General features: G+C 47.6%; 1 pseudogene across 1 annotated transcript; it reads right to left on the bottom strand.

Moving 5' to 3' along the window:
- Positions 1-7,986: 7,986 nt before the first annotated feature.
- On the bottom strand, positions 7,987-17,362 carry LOC311216103 (ubiquitin carboxyl-terminal hydrolase 42-like; annotated as a pseudogene). Its single transcript has 14 exons — positions 17,134-17,362; positions 16,187-16,387; positions 15,492-15,602; positions 15,230-15,332; positions 14,958-15,025; positions 14,731-14,801; positions 14,117-14,199; positions 13,109-13,220; positions 12,591-12,731; positions 12,296-12,396; positions 11,691-11,832; positions 10,303-11,010; positions 9,835-9,923; positions 7,987-8,850 (listed from the first exon to the last, which is right to left on the bottom strand). The product of its transcript is annotated as a ubiquitin carboxyl-terminal hydrolase 42-like (transcript).
- Between the last annotated feature and the right edge of the window lie 2,606 nt (positions 17,363-19,968).

Consider the following 19,968-nt stretch of genomic DNA (forward strand, 5'->3'; position numbering starts at 1 on the left):
AAGGAACAAGTTGCCTATTGTGTGGAAGGGAATTAAAGGACATCATTCTGCTCAGCCAGATGCCAGCTGAGAGAAAAATATGATGTCTCTGTGAAAATGCATTTCTTGAGTAAATATCAAGGAGAATTAGGAAATGTGTAAGTTGGGAGATACATCTGAAATGATGATTGCGGTTGGCTTATGAGGAACTTTGGACAGGAAATTGGTAGAAACTTCCCATTTTAAGAATAAAGTGCACCATAGATATGAAGTCAGCATTCACCTAAAGAGTAGAGGCCAACTCAAAGCCCCCACAACAAAGCAGTGGACAAACCAGAACACTAACATGTTGTGGTCTAGAGTCACACAGATATACATAAGTTTACTATACCTAAACATCTGAGGGGTTCCTTTGAGAGGCGGAGGGCTTGTGCCCCATTTCCATTTCCACTCTCAGTGTCCCCTGCCTCAGAGAAGGATCCCAGCTGCTTGGCTTCCCTGGCCTCTGATGCCAGGCTACCAGAGCAGGTATCCCAGCATCGCAGCAAACAGGTGACAATTTGAGTGCCACAGCAGTCCTCATTGCGAGCTGGACGCTCAGGGCACTTGTGGCCACCCACCTTTGTGAGCTCCAAGGCTGACAGTGACTCTCTGCTGAGCTACCACGGCTCTCGGCTGTCCCGGTGACAGAGCTTTCGGCGCTAAGCTGACTGCCAGGAGAAAAGGCTGCCGTGAAATGGCTGCTCCACAATGCCAGGAGCAAGGTCTGCTGGGCTGGGGGTTCGCAGGGGAGCTCGGCCTTGGGCCTGGCAACTGCGCCTGGAAGCCAGGGACAGCCTTGGTGTGCAGCTGGACACCTGGGCCTGAGAAAGCAAGGTCTCTTTCCAGACACTTGGCACCATCGTCACCCAGTGGCTGTCTCAGGGGGATGAGAGAAATGCACAGCATCTCTTGCTGCCCTGCAGTGCTGCTGCCCTACGCCCTTGGGGGTCTCCAGGATAGAAAAAGGGATGGATTTTGACCCAAAACCCAGGTCCTTTCTATCAAAAGCATCACGTCCTCCTGTCTTTCTTGTATTTGGCTATGACTTTAGGAATCCCTGCAATCCCTGCAGCTGTGTCCCCTGCCAGCTCCTTGTGTGCCCCAAGCATCCTCGCTTGCAGGGCAGTAGAAGATGCAGAAAAGGCCTTGCCTTAGTGGAAGCACTGCCCTGCAGGAGCTCCAACATCCCTCTCAGCAGCACGCTGTAGCCCCCAAATGCCCCCGAAAGGGCACATTTCAGCTACTGGGAAGGAAATGAGCTCGCTCAAGGTGAGCTACCCGCTCAAGGCCCAGGTGTCTGTGAGGCAGTGTTGGCAAGGAGTCCTGTTGTGTGAGTCTGTTCTTTGTGGGTGCTCCGTCCCCACAAGGCTTGCTTATCAAGGCCCAGGAGAGTCTTGTGGGCACTGGCCTGGGGTCCCAGGCTGAGCCAGCTGCTGGCTGGCAATCAGGGAGGCTCGCTCGGTGTCTTGGCTTGGGTTTGCGTGGCCAGGCTGTGGGAGCGGGGGGCTGCAGGGGTGTCCTCTGTGAGGAGAATGCAGCAGCTGCCCCATGGGAGCTCAGGGCCGCTGCCAGGAGGCTCCTTCCAGGAGGGACCCACCCGCTGCTGCCCAGAACGCAGAGCAAAAGGATGATGTTTGCGCCTGGGGGAGAGCCCATCTAAGAAAGGGAACAAAAGCTGCTGCCCAGCAGCGTCTGGCTCAGGGAGGAGTGAGAAAGCTCTGTGCAGCCCCCAAGGTCCGTGCAGCAGGAGGCAGGAGGTGCTCCAGGCTCACAGCAGCAGTTCCCCTGCGGCCTGTGCAGGGAGAGGCCCCTGGTGGAGCAGGCTGTGCCCCTGGTGGAGCAGGCTGTCCCCCTGCAGCCCATGGGTCCCCCGTGGAGCAGATCTCCACGCTGCAGCCCCCATGTGGGTGGAGGAGCCCCCGGTGGAGCAGGTGGCTGTGGCCTGGAGGAGGCCACGGCCTGTGGAGAGCCCCCGCAGGAGCAGGCCCCGGGCTGGACTGGAACAGGCTGTGCTGAGCCTGCTTTGCCCGTGACGCTCCTTGTGGAGTGATCTCCCTGTCCTTCTGGCAGCCCTTGAGCCCTTGCCAGCCTCTTTTCTCCCCTTGGCGTTGGAGGAGGGGCAGGGAGAGAGCGCTTGTGCTGGAGCTCAGCTGCCCAGCTGAGGAAAACCACCACGGCTCTGTCTTGCCGCTGCTGCAGCACGCTGGTAGCAGCCAGCACCGTCTGTTCTTCGAGCCTCAGCAAGCCCACAGCATCTTCCCAGAAGGGATCCCTTTCCTTCACTCCTGACAGGCGCCGCCTCCAGAGGCTGAGGGCTTGTGCCCCGTTTGCAAGCGCTTTCTCAGTGCCCCCTTCCCCAGAGAAGGATCCCAGCTGCTTGGCTTCCCTGCCCTCTGCTGCCAGGCTCCCGCAGCTGCTATCCCAGCAGCGCAGCAGCCAGCTGACAATGTGCTCGCCTGGAGGACAGCTGCAATCTTGTCCCATGGCTCGCAGCTCGCCCAGGGTTGGGGATCACCTGCTTCCTGCTGCTTTTCTCTCTGCTCTCCTTTCCAACAGCCTCCTGTGCCCTGGGATGGCCCTACCTTGGGGTAGGCTGCCTCACCTTCCTCTTGCTCCTTCCCCTTCTTGGGAGGACTTTCTGCCCTGCCGAAACGAGATGACTTCTGCATGCATTCCTTCCCCTTGTGTGTATTGGTGCCTGAGACAGCAACAGGGTCGTCCCCGGAGCCAGCTCTCAGGGCCTGTGCCAGGCTTGGAGTGGCTGCAGGGAACATGCCAGGGGCTGGAGGGGCTGCAGGGAACATGCCAGGGGCTCGAGGGGCTGCAGGGTGAGTGACAATGCTTTGAGGGGCCTCAGGTCCTGCCGCAGTGGTTGAAGTCGATGCAGGGAACATCAGAGTTGTTGGAGGGGCTGCAGGTAAAATGCCAGGGCTTGCAGGGGCTGCAGGCTGCGTCACAGCTTTGCATTAGGTCAAGACGCATTTTCCTAGAACCATACATTTCCTCCTGGAGGGGCTGAAGAGCATGGAATGGTCTTCAAAATGCACAGAGCAGACCCCAGCAAATGTAGAGCTGCTGCTAGCAAGTAGGTAACTTTATTGTTCCTGTTGTTAATTTTGTTTCACAACAACAGATGCAAATATGTATCTTGAGTTGAGGGCAAAGGTGACCTTGGATCTGAAGCACACAGGCGTTCGCTAGTGTCCCCCCATCCGGAGTGAATCCAGAATGACTTGGAAGGAAAAATAAAGTCCAAACCAGTGCGTTGTGATAAAGAGAGTTTAATAGGGTAGAAAAGGAATAAAAACCAACAAAATAATAAATAATGATACTTATAGTTTATAATATATTAATATATAAAAATATTTAATACTATTACTTATAATTTTATAAAAATAAAACAATGCCATACTGTACAACACAGTCAATAAAGTGGATTTAATTAAATAAGAAAACCAATAAATTAAATGAAAATTTAAAAATTTAAATTTAATACAAATAAAACCCATTTTTCCCATTCCAGTGAATTGCTATCCCCATCATCACTTCCCATCCCACTGATCATTTGCTGTCCCAAAGACCTCCCAGTTCTTATCCCCTTGGCATGCCAGTGCAAGAAGAGCTGCAGGCAGAGGCCTTGCTGAGTGACCACCTAAGGAGAGGAATTTAATCCAGAAGGCAGGAAAGAAGAGCAATGCCCCGAAAGAAGAACCAAGTCTTGTCTCTCAGCCCTTTGGTGTCCCAAGCAGCAGTTGCCATGGCCAAGCTTTCCCAGCCCAGCTGCTGCCAGCATCTCCCCAGCTTGCCATTGCCACCTTCCTGGGTGAGGCGCGCGCGCATTTGCCATTGGCGCTGTTGCCATCCCTGTGAGTGGCAAGCCCATCCCCTAGCTCCAGCACGAGAGAGGGGAGAGGGCAAGCGAGAGGGGCAAGGGCTGAGGAGCGTGGCTGAAGCTGGAGCAGGTGCCTGCAGAGGTCTCTGTGCCTGCCTGGGTGCTGCAGGGGCCGTCGAGGAGAAGCCCGAGGTCGGTCACGGGTAGCCGTAATAGTAGGCTATGGCGTGGTCCTTCTGCCGCTGCACGAAGAATTGCACGGGGCCGATCTTGGTCTGGTGGGCCGCCCGCTGCCGCTCCTCCTGGGCCAGCTTCTTCAGGCGCTCCCGCTCGGGACGCTGCTGCGGCGTGATGGGCACCGACTCCTCCTGCTCCTCCAGCGGCGTGGGCGCTGCGTCGCGGCCCGCCCAAGGCCCCACGCAGGGCACGTAGTCCACGCGGGGCTGCGCCGGACGCTGCAGCGTGCGCGGCTGCATGGGCAGAGCTGGACGCTGCGCTTGGCCCCCCGCGGCTGGCAGGCCCAGCTCTCTGGGCGCCGGCTCTATGGCAGCATCCCCTGTTCATGCTGTGCTGCCTGGTGGTGCTGGCACCTCCTTTTCCTTGCCGCCAGCTGGGGGCCGGGGGGCAGCGGGCACAGCGCTGGAGCCTGGCACTGTCGGCGGGGCGCTGGGCATGCTGCTGGGGCTGCTGGAGGTGGGCTGCGGCTGCACACAGGCCAGCTGGCACGCTGGCCCCAGCGCCTTGGCCCTGGCCCCCAGCGGCTGCAAAGTCTCGCTGGGGGTCTTTGTCCCCGGCTGCTGGCGCTGCAGCGTCTTGGCCCCGCTGGCCTGGGGACAGAGCCTGTCCTGGGGCCGCACGGCACGGGGCTCCCCACTCGGAGTCTCCGGCAGCAGCCGCGCTCTGCGGGGAGGTGGTGCCGCTGCTCCTTGCCCCCCTGCAGCCCCCGGGCTTCGCGCTCTCTTGCTGGGTGCCGTGGTGCTGTTGATCGCCAGCTGCTGCCCGCTGCTGCCTGCTTCCCTGCTGCTGCCAGCCACCGTGCTGCTGCCACCCGTCTTCCCCTGGCACGGTCTCTTGCGGCCTTGGCCAGCCTGGCCCAGCAGCGTCTTCCTCTCCTTGCCGGGGGGGTTCTCTGTCGTCGGCCTCCTGTGCTGGCAGCTCTGCGCTGTCCCGGGGGTGCTGCTGGGCGCAGGGCGCTTGGCCCCCCGCTTGGTGCCGGTGGACGCAGGGGCAGGCGGGGGGCTCTTGAGGGGACCCAGGGGGCGTTTGGGCAGGGGTCTCCCATGGTCACTGCGGCCCTTGGGGTTGGGGCGTTTCTTGGGAGAACTCGGGGGGGATTTGGGCTGGGGTCTACTAAGGGCACTGGGGACCTTGGGGTTGGGGCGGGTCTTGAGGGAACGCTGGGGGGGTTGGGGCTGGGGTCTACTAAGGGCACTGGGGACCTTGGGGTTGGAGCGGGTCTTGAGGGAACGCTGGGGGGGTTGGGGCTGGGGTCTACTAAGGGCACTGAGGAGCTGGGTGTCAGGGAGGCTCCTGGGGGGACTCAGGGGTGGACTGGGTAGGGGGCTCCTAAGCGCACTGGGCAGGGGACTGGCTGCAGGGCTGAGCGGGGGGCTCACTGCTGGCATGACGGGGGACTGCAGTGACAGCCCACCCTCAAGCTTCTCGGGGCGCAGCCCAGGGGTTGAGGGGACCTCACCGAGGGCTCCTGTGGCTTCCAGTCCCTGCGTGCTCGGCTCCTCGATGTCCTCGCAGAGGTCGGGCAGCTGCGAGAGGAAGCGGCCAAGGGCAGGACTGCTGGGCAAATCGGGGAAGGCGTCCTGGGGCTCCACGGCATCGAGCCAGCTGAGCAGCTCCTCCATGCCGGGGATGGGGATGTCCAGGTCAGCCAGGAGCTCGTCCTGCATGTGCTGCAGCTGCTGGCTGTCCCCTGCCAGCTCTGGAAAGGCCTCGGCAAAGGCATCAGGGCCCAGCTCGGGCAGCTGCGGGGGCTCCTCAGGCACCTGCGGGGCTGTCGCCGCTGAGGACGAAGCAAGAAAATCCCCCAAGACGGGCGATGTCAGCTTTCCCATGGCCCCTGGGTGTGGGGCGCCCAGTGGCCGGCTGTGCCAGCCCCAAACTCACCGTCAGGCGTCGCCGTCTGGGTGCTGGCGGTCCTTGGAGCCTGGGCAGGCTTGGGGGCAGTGGGGCCGGGCAGCGGGGTCCCCTGGTCCTTGCTGAGCCCCACGGCGTGCAAGCAGGGCTCCGGCAGCTGCCCCTGGCTGCTGCTCAGGGTGCGGGGCGTGGGGAGCGCCTGTCCCCGCAGCGGAGGCCCCGGGACGAGGGGTGGCGGGGGGTTGCGCTGGGCGGGGGCCTGCAACAGGCAGGTGCCTGCGGGGTGCAGGAGCTCCCCATGGAGCACGGCCCTGGGCCCCAGCCCCAGCGCATGGTGGGGTACCAGTGTCCCCGTCACCATGGGCTGTCCCCACTGATGGACGGGGGCACAGGGAGGAGCGGTGTGGGGGAGCTGCCCCCCGGCGGGGAGCTGCACCAGCTGCAGGTTATGCCCCACGGCGGGGAGCTGCCCCACAGCAGGGAGCTGCCCCCCGGCGGGGAGCTGCCCAAGCTGCAGGTGGTGCCCCTGGGCTGGGAGGTGCCCCCCAGGTGGCAGCTGCACCCCGGCGGGGAGCTGCAGCACCTGCCCCTGGACCCCTGGCACCACGTGCCAGACGGTGGCCTGGGGCAGCGCGGAGGGGAGGGTGGGTACCTGCGGGGGCTGCAAGGGCAGCGCCGTCGCTCCAGGGAGGGAGGGCAGCAGCCAGGCAGCCACCGTTGGCGGCACGGCTGGGACGACGAAGGGGGAGTTTTGCGTCTGCGCAAGCCGCGGAAGCCGTCTGGGGAAACCCTCTGTGGGAAAAAGGCCGCTGGGCTGAGCTCTGGGGCGCTGGGCTCGCCAGCAGGGCCGCAGCCCCGGGAGGAGCGGGAGCCGGCTGCTGGACCTGCCATGGTGGCTGGAGAGTGGGGCGGTTGCTTGGGGAACCCGGGCAACGGGGGTTCCGTCCCAACGGCTCACCAGCCCCTCGCCGACATCTTGGGGAGGACTGCAGGCTTTGGACCCAAGCAGGCTGCCCAGCGCAAGACTTGGCCATGTTCATTAGAACATTACTAGCCTCTAAGCCTCATGGCATCACCTTCCATCTTGACTGCTAAACCTCCTTGCTCCCTACTATCTTCTTTGCCAAGATACAGCTGTCCACATTTACTTTTCCTACTTGGCTGGACTGAATTTAAGAAGGGAGCTTGCAACTCTTCATCTTGTTTGCCACTTCATCATCAAACCAAATGAAAACCATTTGCCTTTAACCTCTTTATTTCAGGCCTTCTTTCCTAGTGGCCATTCAAAACTGGGAAAAAAATAGTCTACCAAGTGGGGTTTTTTTTTGATTTGATAATAAATCTGCAGACTGTTAAGTCATCAAGCACTTCAAGACTGTTTGAAATAATCTCGAGATTAATATAAAAGGAATTCCTCACACACGCTGCGGCCGCTTACCTTTAGTATAGTCGTTGGATGCGATGGAGCAGTATTTCTTGCTTTCGCCTGCACTGGAAGTCTTCCCTTCCTTGTAAGGTTGTTTACTGCTCTCACTTCTGCATTACTGACATGAAGAGCCATCTGGAGGATGGGATTCTTCCTTCTTCTCCCGCGTTATCTTCTGGAAACGAGGATCTAAGTGTTCCAAGGAGCCTTTCGCTTTCCTGGTGTTTCTCCTTTTTCTTCTTTTTCTTCTCCTTTTTCTTCTTTTTCTTACGCTTGCGATTGGCATTGTCAAAGTGGAGCGCACAGAAGCACAAATCATGAAGTCTGAAAGAAACATGCAAGTTAAAAAGGGAAAAAAAGATGTGGCACTTGTTGCCTATGTGAAACTTGATTTATTTTACCACAGGTGATGATTTGCAGCATGTCAGCTATTTTGTGGTGCTTTGTGCACACGCAACTTACTTTAGATGCAGCAAACTTAAGCCGTCAGATTGAAGGACCATAGGTCCTGGTTTGTACACAGATCATTAACAACGGCTAGCTCTGGAATATGTGCAAGCAGAAAAAATCTTTTAACCTAATCTGGAATGGTGTACGGATGTGATTCAAACTATGTGGTCCAAAGCTAGTGCTCTGACACAATTCAGCAAGAGCTTTCCTGTCTTCACTGATCAACCTAACAACATGATCCCCAGCCAGCTGATGCTATCTAAATAACTTAGAAACTACCAGAAAAAAAAAAAAAAAAAAAAAAAAAAGGAAGACATGAGAAGCACCCAGAAAAGACTTAGGATAAAAAATGCAGAGTATGCTGGAATCCTTGCTTACTTGGAATCCTTCTCTCCATGTTTATCCTTAGACTTCTTTTTCTTCCAGAACTTGTGATATTTTTGCATTTTTTTCACCACCTACAAGCTCCTTTTCTATCTTTCTGTCTTTCCTTTCTATTTCACTTTCACTACCTTCTGCATGGGTATATTTTCTTTTTCTGTTTCCTTCTGTTTCATTTTTCTGGCGACAGTTCTCCAAATGAGCTGACACAGGTGGAAGCGCATGTCTTTCACGAGAATGTCTTCCGGAATGTTGCTGAGGTACCGAGCAACGATGCAAGTCTGCTCGGGGTGTGCTAAAGCGACGTACATCTTCCTCTCTCAAGAGGGAACCGTGAGGCCATCCGCTTTTGTAATGATAATGCTTATGTGACCTGCTGTAGTAAGTTGCAGTCAATCTGTCAAAGGCTGCATCGCCGTGAGAGAACTTTCTCTCTCTACTGTCTCCTGTCGCATGAGGTGAATAGTAATCCTTGTAATAGCTACATCTTTCCCATCTCCGTGCTTCGTCTCGATAGTATCTTTCTCTGCTCCAACTTCTTTCCCCTTTGGATCGGTAGTACCTATTGCTACCTTGTTCTGATCTTCCTCCGCTGCCAGATCTGTACTTTGAATATTTGACTGCTCTTCTGCCATTCTCAGGGCTGTTTCTTTCACGAGGGAAAGATCTGTACCTGCTTCCCTCCCAGTACTCCTGCTTGTGACTCTTTTGCTCAACAAATTCCACGCTCTGAGAACACCTCCTCTTGCTGGAAGGACCTGCTTTTTGACTCTCCTTCTCTTCACTAGGAGCATGTTCCCTCTTTCTTCGGTAATGCTCTTTGTCAGTGGTTTTAGTCTTGTCCTTTGTATCTTGGCGTCTATCTGCAATAGCTAAGGAAGAAAGATTGTTAGAGCTACATTCAGTGTCAGACTTGAGAGAGGAAGTTTGCCGCAATTTCTCACCAGGCTCAGAAGAGTCTTTGCCGTACAAAACATTTTCTTTTGAAATGAGGTCACATTCTTTTGATCTTCTTGGTTTCTCCTTGTCTCCACGGTCATCACATTGGTACTGGGCGAGGTATTCATCATTCCCAGGAGATTTCAGAGGTTCCGCAACACTGCATAAAATAAAAACCCATTTCTCACTTCTGCTGAAGGACGTGAATATTAAGAGTAAAACCTTCCAAAGGCAAACAAACAAACAAAAACCTCCGGACTACAGGAACCCTCGCAAAGATATGCCATTTAGAAACCTCTCCTGTGATTAGGACACCTTCTTCAGCTCCCAGAGAAAGTGCTTTTTCCCCTCTTGCTTCTGAAGCCATTGCACTAAAAAAGCAAACGCATCTGTCTCCTTCCACCTGCTGCTCTGAGAAAAAAGGCATAGGGGCGAGCGGGGAACAGCCAGTGTTTCTCCAGACAGTGGAGAAAAATGGAAAAACATTCTATAAAGGAACACAAGTTCTCCTTGAGGCACCAACCTGCATCAGAGTGATATGCTCAGTGCTGATCATTAGTTCTGTTCGTGACACTGGACACACAGTATGGAATTGTACTAATTTAAATCCTTCCATTAAATACTATTAGTAGACAGATAAAACTGTAACGAACTTCCATAAAGTCTTGTCTTAATCAGACTGTGCTCATTTTACCTCATTTCCTCTGACAAGCTGTTCAGCTGGCTGGCTGTGAAGGACTCCGTGTTGACTTCTCGATTGACTGAAGGCATAGCTCCAGGCATCTGCAATTAAAACGCACAAGTCAGCAGACAAAAAAATACTATTTGTAGTAGTACTGAGGACTAGTCTTGTCAGAATTTCTCCATTAAATGGTAAGCAAGACCGCTGTGAGTTGTATGCATTATCTACACTTCAAAGATAACCCCGACTCACCCCCCAAAATCTACTTTATGAAACTTAGGAATTTTTATCTCAGCTGAGCTTAAGTTGACAAGTTCTAATGTAAGCTCAGGTCTGCAAATTCTAAGGGGATAATACCACAAAGTCTTACGATCACATGTGTGCTGTGTTTTCTCAGTATTTCACCTGAATTAGGAACACAATAAACACTCCCGAATACATCGTAGGTGAGAAATTCTTGATGGAGCAAATCTATGTTTCAAGCAATCCATTTGTTTTAGAAAAGAACATCTCAGAAGGTTTAACAGGTTCAACTCAGCAAGTGGAATCATCAAGTTTCAGTCCGTTTTCTTTAGATTCATTAACTAGCCTAATAGCACCATTTAGTGAATCTCTTTTTGGCAGCTCATGCTGGGATCTTCCTTTGTCAGCATTCTGACAGGAAGAATCGGAATGCTGCAATGTACGGACTACCTTTCCAACCAAAATTCCATTAGAGGACATTGCATTGCATTTCAAATTCCTTTGAAATAAGCCCTTTGACTCCTCCTCAGATTTTCCTGAAGATTCTGCACCATAAGGGACTGTGTTATCAGAGCTGAGTTTAGGATTTTCATTCACTGTTGGCTCCACAAAAATTTCATCAGAAACTTTTTTGTTTGTTTGCATTTGCTTCATTTGCATTACCAAATTTGTAATTGTGGATGAAGGAACAGCCTGGTAGAGATCTTCATCCTCCACAGCACTGCTAAGAAAGTCAGGCTGTGACACAGTCTGACGAGCAGGCAATTTATTGTGAATACTGATGGTGATCTTCTGTTTTCTTGACGTATCAGTCATTGAAGGCCTGGTAATTGCCTGGTTTTGAACACAGGCCATTGGTGGTGCTGAAGATGGCCTTTTTAGGGTGACACCAGTGGTCTTTGCGTCCTCTTTTATGGATCCATTTCCATTTAAACGGCTTGAATTCTGTATTTAAAAAGAAGAAATTGCAAGATGGATTAACGCAAACACTGCATGTAACATTTTGAAACACAAAACTCTCCTACTGAGTGTTTCTACAAATGGTCTTAACACCTAAAAAGAAAAACACACTGCCCTTTAAGGATAAATGCAAGTCCAATAAGCGTATTCAATTCCTGCTTTTGGTTTACTGCAGATTGGTATCAAATTAACATCATCTTTGAAAACCAGCCAAGCAACTTAACATTACCTGCTGCTATTCCCAAATATATTTATTTTCCCCTTTGAACATACCCTGAAAAGCCTGAAGTAATCGTTCTGGTGCTCAGGAATAAGACAATGAGTTTTCCCTGTCTTAGCTAAAGTGACGAGGATAGGAAAAACAAGTCCTCTTTTAAATGATTTGAGGATTAGTACACTCTGCTTAAATAGTCAAAGAGCGTAGCTCTCTGTGCTTTAGAAAGCTGTCTTGGAGCTATAAAGTAATGGAGTCGCATGGCTGCACAATTTAGCAGTAACCACTGTTTGAATGACTCTGGCTGTAGCATGAGGGCTGTGAAGAAAGCTGCAGCGTGGGAAGGAAAACAAAACTAAGATGCCGAAAACCAAACAAAAAACCCCACACCAAACCCCAAACCCACTAGCAGTTTGGTGCCGTTATCTGCCCTCCCGCTTCCCTGAATTACCTTAATCATATGAGGAAGAAGTCGTGGTCCCATAAATCCAGCCTGCTTACTATTAGCCCCCTGCTGACCAGGAGGGAATGAACAGGGATAAGATGGTGCTGGCAAGTAAAACGCACGTTCTCCAAGTGTCAAATCATAGCGCCTTCAGAAAAGAGCAGTGATCGTAGTTTAGTTTTTCTTTCAGCCTACTCTTGGATTAAATCCCATCCTATCATTTTAGAGGAACAGCTCATACGATATGGAAGCCTTCTCTACAGAAGGCTTCGCCAAGAGTACAGACTGAAAAGTAGAGAACAGTCTTCCTACTAAGACTATCACTTGCACAGCAAGAATTCATTCTTACACCACAGATGACCTTCATTTCTCTCCTTCTCTAAATTAGCCAGATACAGATAACACATAGATAGCAATTTACACAAGTGCTGCAGTTTAAGGCCAAGCAACAAAAGACAATAAACGACACAGAGAATTTCAGGTTAGACAGAACTGAATTAGACAAATAATAATCTTCTCCTGGGATAGCAAGAAAAACACTTGCAAAACAGAAAAATATCAATAACAGGAAAGTAAATCTCTTCTGAACACATTTTAAGATTTGTTATTACCTGATATAAAAAAGTACGTAAGCTTGCTGACCAAGAACTCTTTTAATGTCAGTACGCACTACTTTAGCATCATTCATCTGATACCAAAGTCCATTACCAGCCTGCAAATAAAGACAACGATTTCTTTAGGTGAATTGCACGTTTTCCAAATGAAATCAAGGATAGGAACAAAATACACACATGTCAAATAAAAATATAATGAAATCTTTTTCCCTAGAAACAGTAGCTGCTAGTCATGCTTTAATTGGTTTGCCAGCACAACCTTTACCCTGTTAGAAATGCTGTTGACTTCTACCTTTACATAGCATATATAGTGTCCTGAGTGACAGCTGACACCGTCATGTACCAGCACCGCGTATAAGGCATAGAGCAGTGGTTCTCCCATTGACTGCGACATGTAGGCTCTCAGGTCCAAATACTCCGGATATTTCACCTCCTAAAGAGACACCAAGAAGATAGAAAAATTATCCCAGAGTACTTCGTGGACTAGCCGGAGAAAAACACTTCCAAAAAACACAGACTAGAATTTATTTCTAGAATATATTTCTAGAATATATTTCTTGATTCACTACAAATAAGTCTTCCCATAAACAACGGTTAAGACAAGAAGTTGCAGAGAACTGTTTCCTGATGAATCAGCCTTCTCAGAGGAAAGCATATGCTTCTTGTCAAGCGGGAACTTTATTGATATTAAGAGAAAGAATAAGCCATAGTCGTTAGTCTACAATTATTGTCTGAAAATATTAACAACTTTCAGCTTTGGGGGATGTCCCATTACACAATGATATAGTTGCATTACAGTGGTAAATATACCTTGTTGATCTTTCCACCTGTGAAATCTGCAAATCTTTTCAGTGATATTGTGAGAACCTTGGAAGAACGGTGTATGGTAAATCTCTTGGACGCAGGAACCATCTTTTTACACCTTAAAAACAAGCAGAGATAAGTGTTTGAAGGCATCTTCTTTTTTCGCCCCCCAAACAAACTCCTTTTAATGTCTCACGCATGCCTATGCTATTTGAATGATATTTACTTGCATAATAGGTTGGTCTTTTTTCTTTTCATAAACCCACGCACTGCGTGTCAGGTTTGTTAATACACAGAAGAAGGTAAATTTTCCCAACAACTCAGAGCATAGGGGGAACAGGAATCTCTCACGAAAGGGTATTACCAGGTTGGATGGCAAGGTACCATTTCTTGGTCTACAAAAGTGGCTATTTGAACTCCAGTCCTGGATACATTCTTTCAGCTTTCAAGGGAAATACAAATACTGAAAGCGGAACGAGAGAGCCTTGGTCCCCAGGACTAGAAATTGCAAATAATCTCCAACATAGGTCGACTATCAACATCAAAAATACAACAGAAGCACATGGTCATTCTACAGGAGGGAGACATTTAACAGTAGGAAGTCTTCATGTACTGAGCTTGTCTGGAAAGACACTGAAACCATCTGCCATCCTTTGAAACAAAATAGTTCAGTTTGACACATTGCCCGCTCCAAGGTAGGACCTACGGTGTAAGCAGTGAAAATCAGCCACTAGCCCAGAGAACAACGGAAACTGGGCAGTTTACATCAAGAAAAGTACTGTCGAGAGCTAATAAATAGAAAGAACAAAAGTAGCTCTTTTTGAATTCTGATGGCAAAATACAAGCCAGAGAATTGCAAACCCATAGGGAATGCCTATGAACAAGACTTCCCCCCTCCAAAGAAACAAAAATCCAAGTCTTTTATAAACTTCCACAAAACTTGTAAGTAGATCCAAAGTTTAGAGGTAGTCCAACAGAGTCATGCAACATAGAAAACTGACGTCAAAATCTTACTCGCTACATTTATAGCAATTCTCTCCATCCAGCTCTTCAGGTTTCACAAAGAGTTCCAGAGCTCTGCTAACAGATGAAACCGCCTAGAGCAGTGAGAAAGAAGAGCGTAAAGTCACCGTAATTCAGAATTCCACAGACATACTAGTAGTTTATAAGAGAATCTTACTAACATACTCAAGCGATCTACTAGGAGCACTGTGAAGAAGGAGGCAGAAAGAGCATGCTCAGCATTGACCTCACCTGGAAGGCATTTGACTTTGGAACAAATACTTTTCCAGTTGCCTAGACAGCATCTATAGTGTGCTTTGTCATCAATACTGGGGACAAATTCATCAGTCTAACAATTAGATGTATATTGAGGTAGAACAACAAAGAAGTATGACAGCATTATAATTTTTGCAGAAAGAGAATTCTTTCCCCTTAAACCCAATGCAAATGTGGAGACTATTTACATGGGTTCCACGGAAGGACAAAGTCCAATCCACTTCCTTAGCACCACCAAGCTCTTACGTTTTAACATTATATGTGGTTTGGTTTTTTAAGTTAAACAAGTTTAATTTAGAAAGTCATGCATGTACTTAAACATCATGAATTATATTTAGAAAACATCTTACCTTTATATCCAAAGTGATATCAAGAAATGCCTCATACGTATCTGAAACTGCTTTGCAATTCAAGCACTTCACTGGAAGCAAAATATAAATGCTTAACATTATGTGAAGGAGACTAACTGTCCAAATTCAAGTTGTTGACAGATACTACTTTAGACAAACTACAGACTGCTTTACTACCGACAAAAGACACAGATCAGTTCTAAGGACAGGAGTATTTTTTCAAGTACCTCTCGATCTTAGAAATCCTCCAAATATTTGATGAATGATGGTGGTAGCTTGAGAAGATCTGTCCAATCTGGAAATAAATTATAATCAGACCTCAGAAGATTTAAGGCACAGAGTTAACTCTTCAAAGAGTTTGATGAAAACCAAGGATGATGTAGACTTTCGTTGCTGATAGTAAATAAGGCACTAAAAGGTGCTAGAGATCATTTTTGAGAGTAAATAAAGGACTAGAAGGTGCTAGAGAATGTATGAAAGTGAACTTGTTTATGCTTACTCGGTGCTTCCGTTCAAGCACGCTTCCTGCATAGCATCAACAGTATAGCGCAAGAACTCGTGTGCGTCTTCTTGACTGCCAAAACGGAAATGTTGTCCTATTCCTAAATAAGAAGATGATAGTATTGACCTCATTTAAAAATGAAATCATTCTTGTATTTCTAAAATCTCTCTTCATTTGAGTGTTAAAACCACTTAGACACATCAAATAATTATTTGAAGATTACAAGCTATCGAAAAGAAACACATCTGAAGCCACTTACAACTGAGATTACTGATAACATGCGTGGGCTCGATGGCATCAACAGTGCAACGCAGGGCCTGGTTAATGTGAGTCTCCATCGTGCACATCATGCAAAAATCTTGTTCACGACCTGAAGAGTGAAAGAACAAAGCATCCCAGTCCAGCGAAATATCCATAACTACAAACATCTAAGTACAATTTAAACTATAGATACAATATCCACTCTCCTTGCTACATTCTATTCTCCCAAGATGCCAATGTCCCAACAGTCTTGTAACATTTCATTTCACACAACTTTACAGAATAAAAATATCCACTAAGCCTGTATTCAAATGCATGTTGTGATGAGAAATCTAAAAGACTACTGCAAAGTCGCAGTTGTAAAGGCTGACAGGAATGTGAACTCCACAGGCTGCAAAATGTATTACTCTCTAAAATTACTACTAAATGCATTACTGTCCAATGCACTTCATTATTCCCATGAAGCAATAAATGATCCTTTAATAAACAAACAAACAAACAAATAACTAAATAAATAAACCATGGTGCATTAATTGCACTCCATATGCTATTCGGAGCCCACTGCTAATACAGTGCTCAAAGCCAGCTTCTACAGGTAAAATCAGGCAAATAAGCTTATCTCACAGAATCACTGCTGTTCTTTCACCTTCAGAGCTATCCAACAGATTCAAAATACTGTTAGAAAGTACTCACATGACCGGCTGTGCTCAAGAGAAAGCATGTAATTGGCAAGTGGGGGTGTGTAGGTCAAACACTGTAGAGTAGCATTAAGAAAACATGTGTTGCCAAGATTGTACAGGCCAACTCCAACACTTTGTGTTTCTCGCCAATCCATACAAATCTTCTCAGGTGGAAAAAGAATGCTCTGTGGCGGAGCAATTCCATCATTAACGACTGCAAGAAAGTTAAATTTAAAAAGAGATCTTGTTTGTTTGTTTCTAAGAAAGGTATTTAAAAAAATACTATTCTGCAGGAGCACCTAGAGGAGCTAGCTACAATCCAAACCAGAAAAACTTATTGCAGACAGCTTTAATACCACCAAATTCAAATTGGCTGGTCAACACAATGTTTTGGGGAAAAAAAAAAAAAAAAAAAAACAACTTTAGTCAACCATTTTAATTTTTCTAAGGCAAGGCTAACTGCCATTCTGTTTGTAGCACCTAATGCCAAGTTCCTCTCCATCTATAATCTTTAACCTGATTAACTCAACTACTGTTTTTTTCCTTATTATAACTTAAACCACAAACTTAGACTTGAAATTATACGGTAAAAACATAAAAACTAGGAACTAGGAATGACGGTACCCCTACAGATACCAGATCTTTTCCTGAGCAATGTTATCCTTCAAAAAACCTGTGAAAAATGGAAGCTGTGAATAGCAACAATCAAACACTTTTCTTTGCAAAACAGAAAAGACATGGAGGAATCTGTGCATTACAAAAAGCTCCCCATATTTCTCTGTTGACTGTAAATATATCAAAATTAATTTCTGTAACATCAGTCACTTCAGTTGCCTTAGGGGATTCGCTTTTCAAGTCTTTGTTCACAGTAGTCCCCTTCTCTATCAGTGCAACAAGTAAGAACTGCATTTTCTACTTTTGCTTTGAAGACAATGGAGGCAGGATAAAACGCACACTTACTTAGATCTCTTGGGGCAAAAGCCTTAGATTTTTCAGATGATCTACAGTAAATAGCACCTCCACGTCCTTGGGCCACAGAGACTTGGCTTGAATCTTCTGCAGGCACTATCCGGCCCCAGTTGGCGGTGCGTGACATCAGTATTTTAGTACTTGGTTTCTTGGATTTGCCAGACCGCCTTGAAGAGGGCTTTTTAGGCTTTGAAGATTTGGGCTTCTTAGCTACGGTCATTGTTCACATCTGCAACAGAGACAGAAGTTCTGGTTGACGTAAGACTATCAAGAAGAATTCCAAGAAGAAAAGAGTAACAGAAGTCCTGTCACTTAATCTCAAAGAAACAGCCTTAAGAACTAAATCGCTGGTATGAATGATTTAAAAAGAATCCCCAAACTAAACACACAAAGTGAAAATTTCCATCTAAACTCTATCAGTATTACTTTTCGCTTCTGCAGAACTAGTGGCTGATGCCATTTCTTTCCCTTCCGTAGGATTTTAATCCATTACAACTCTGGAGTCTTTTTAATATAAAAATGTAGAAGACATTCTCTGAGGGGAATCAGTTATTTATTGATTTCCGGAGTTGCGCAATTATCTGTTAATTAGTACCTATGATCTAATAGATAATTGTTGCAATTATCTATTGCTGGCATTAGTAACGGAACACTATTACTTCACTGCCTGTGTTTTTCTGTTTCGTCTGCACAAAGGTACCCAGAACTCACTGCTACTTTTCTTCTGTCTTTCCAGGGCTCGCCCTCTACCTCACTGTCTACTGCACCAGTCATGAGGGGTTTGTTGTGATTCTATAATGAGCCTAGCTTTTAAATACACCTTTTCTGGGCATCACTTGGTGATGGCAAGTTAATTTGTGAGGGCTCCTCAGTCTACATCATGCGGTTGCTTTTTCCAGGTGAAAAAGCGGAGCCGTAAGTGGCAGTACACTAAAGCCCTGGCATGTTGAGATCCAAGAGGAGAGATGTTTGGCCCTCCTTTTCACTCCTGGGAACCATATACCTCAAAACCCACAGAGGATGGGCTATATCTCAGAGAAATCTTGGGAAAGGAGAGCATGAAGAGCATGTTTGCAAATTTATTTCTCCCTGGGCTTCTTCTGCTTCTCCAAGAAAGACGAGTTTGAATATAACTTTGGCAGCAGTACTTCTGGTGTTTTACTCCTACCACATTTAAAACTCCTACGACAAACTGAAAAGTTAGACTAAAAAGCAGCTCTTTCCGTTCTACTTTCTAAAGTTGCACGTTTTCCTCATGCAAAACAACAGGGGAATGTAAGCTAGAAATGGAAATGCTGAATGTAAAACAAAACAAAACAAACCTCATCCCTCCAGGACAAAGGCCAGTAACTGCTACAAAGTCCTTTTTAAAATGCTGATTAGGTTTCAAGGTGATACCGCTTTAAATAAGCGTAGTTGTGTGTCCATAGGCAGAAGCTGAATAATGACAGGATGAACTTCTATACTTCATGTTTTGTTACTGTCTTACTGTAGCACACAGGGACTTGTTACCTTCAGGGAAACCACTAACCTCATGGAGGGTTTAAAACATAAGCTAGTTTGTTATACCAAAATGACGGAGAGAACAAAGCATAAAGTGCTTTCAGATTTCTAGCACGCCTTGATTGCTGTCCATTAAACTTCAGACACGTTAAACAAAACACAGTAAATAAGAAAACTCCTAGTCCCACAGCTGGCAAATTGTGTGCAGAGGTTGTAATTAGAACTTTTTTGCCCTGACGTTTTACATTTAAAATTGATTTTAAATCCATTCTATACACACTTTCCATTCCTGAAAAAACAATACGCAAACCTGACAAATGCATTTACATGAGAAATGAAGTCGTCCTTGTCCGATTGGAAGACTAAGGTGACAGCTCCTGGGCTCAGGGATAAGCTCCGATCTTCACCAGTGACAGCTCCTTTTTTAGGATTGAAAGGGAAAATGTTTCAGCAACACATTGGAAACATACTTAAGGGACAAGAAACAAAATCAAGACTGCAGTGAGAAGGAGAACAGAAAAACAATACTGGGGGGAAAGGAAAGGAAAGGAAAGGAAAGGAAAGGAAAGGAAAGGAAAGGAAAGGAAAGGAAAGGAAAGGAAAGGAAAGGAAAGGAAAGGAAAGGAAAGGAAAGGAAAGGAAAGGAAAGGAAAGGAAAGGAAAGGAAAGGAAAGGAGAAAAGGAGAAAAGAAGAAAAAAAGAAAAAAGGGAAGGGAAGGGAAGGGAAGGGAAGGGAAGGGAAGGGAAGGGAAGGGAAGGGAAGGGAAGGGAAGGGAAGGGAAGGGAAGGGAAGGGAAGGGAAGGGAAGGGAAGGGAAGGGAAGGGAAGGGAAGGGAAGGGAAGGGAAGGGAAGGGAAGGGAAGGGAAGGGAAGGGAAGGGAAGACCTTGATCTTTATACTGACCAATGAGATAAGCCTTACACATTTTTAAGTTTATTTTTGACAACTGATTGAGGTGTTACCAGGTATTAAGTACGATTCAAGAGCAAATATTAACACTAGAAAGAAGAAATCCGATCCACCACCACTGTTTCAAAATACATCCATTTCTCATTTGGAGATGACGTCTCTCTGGCAAGGTAGTAGAAAAACTGTAAATACCGATAGAGCTTCCTCTCCCGATGTTCCATATACATACCGATGCTGTTCCTACACCTACGCTCTGAGCATAAATTTATGTTGACATGAGTATCGGGTGTTACTCCTCTCTTTGTTTGCCTTGAGAGACACACCTCTTGTCCATTGAAAAGTAAATTCAAGATTCCAGATCAGTTAAGACAGTTGCTATCCCCCCATTCAGAGTTCTGCAGCAGCACTGTTCAG

The sequence above is a fragment of the Netta rufina genome (assembly GCF_964035555.1).
Source record: "Netta rufina genome assembly, chromosome: 18".
NCBI classification, from domain to species: Eukaryota; Metazoa; Chordata; class Aves; order Anseriformes; family Anatidae; genus Netta; species Netta rufina.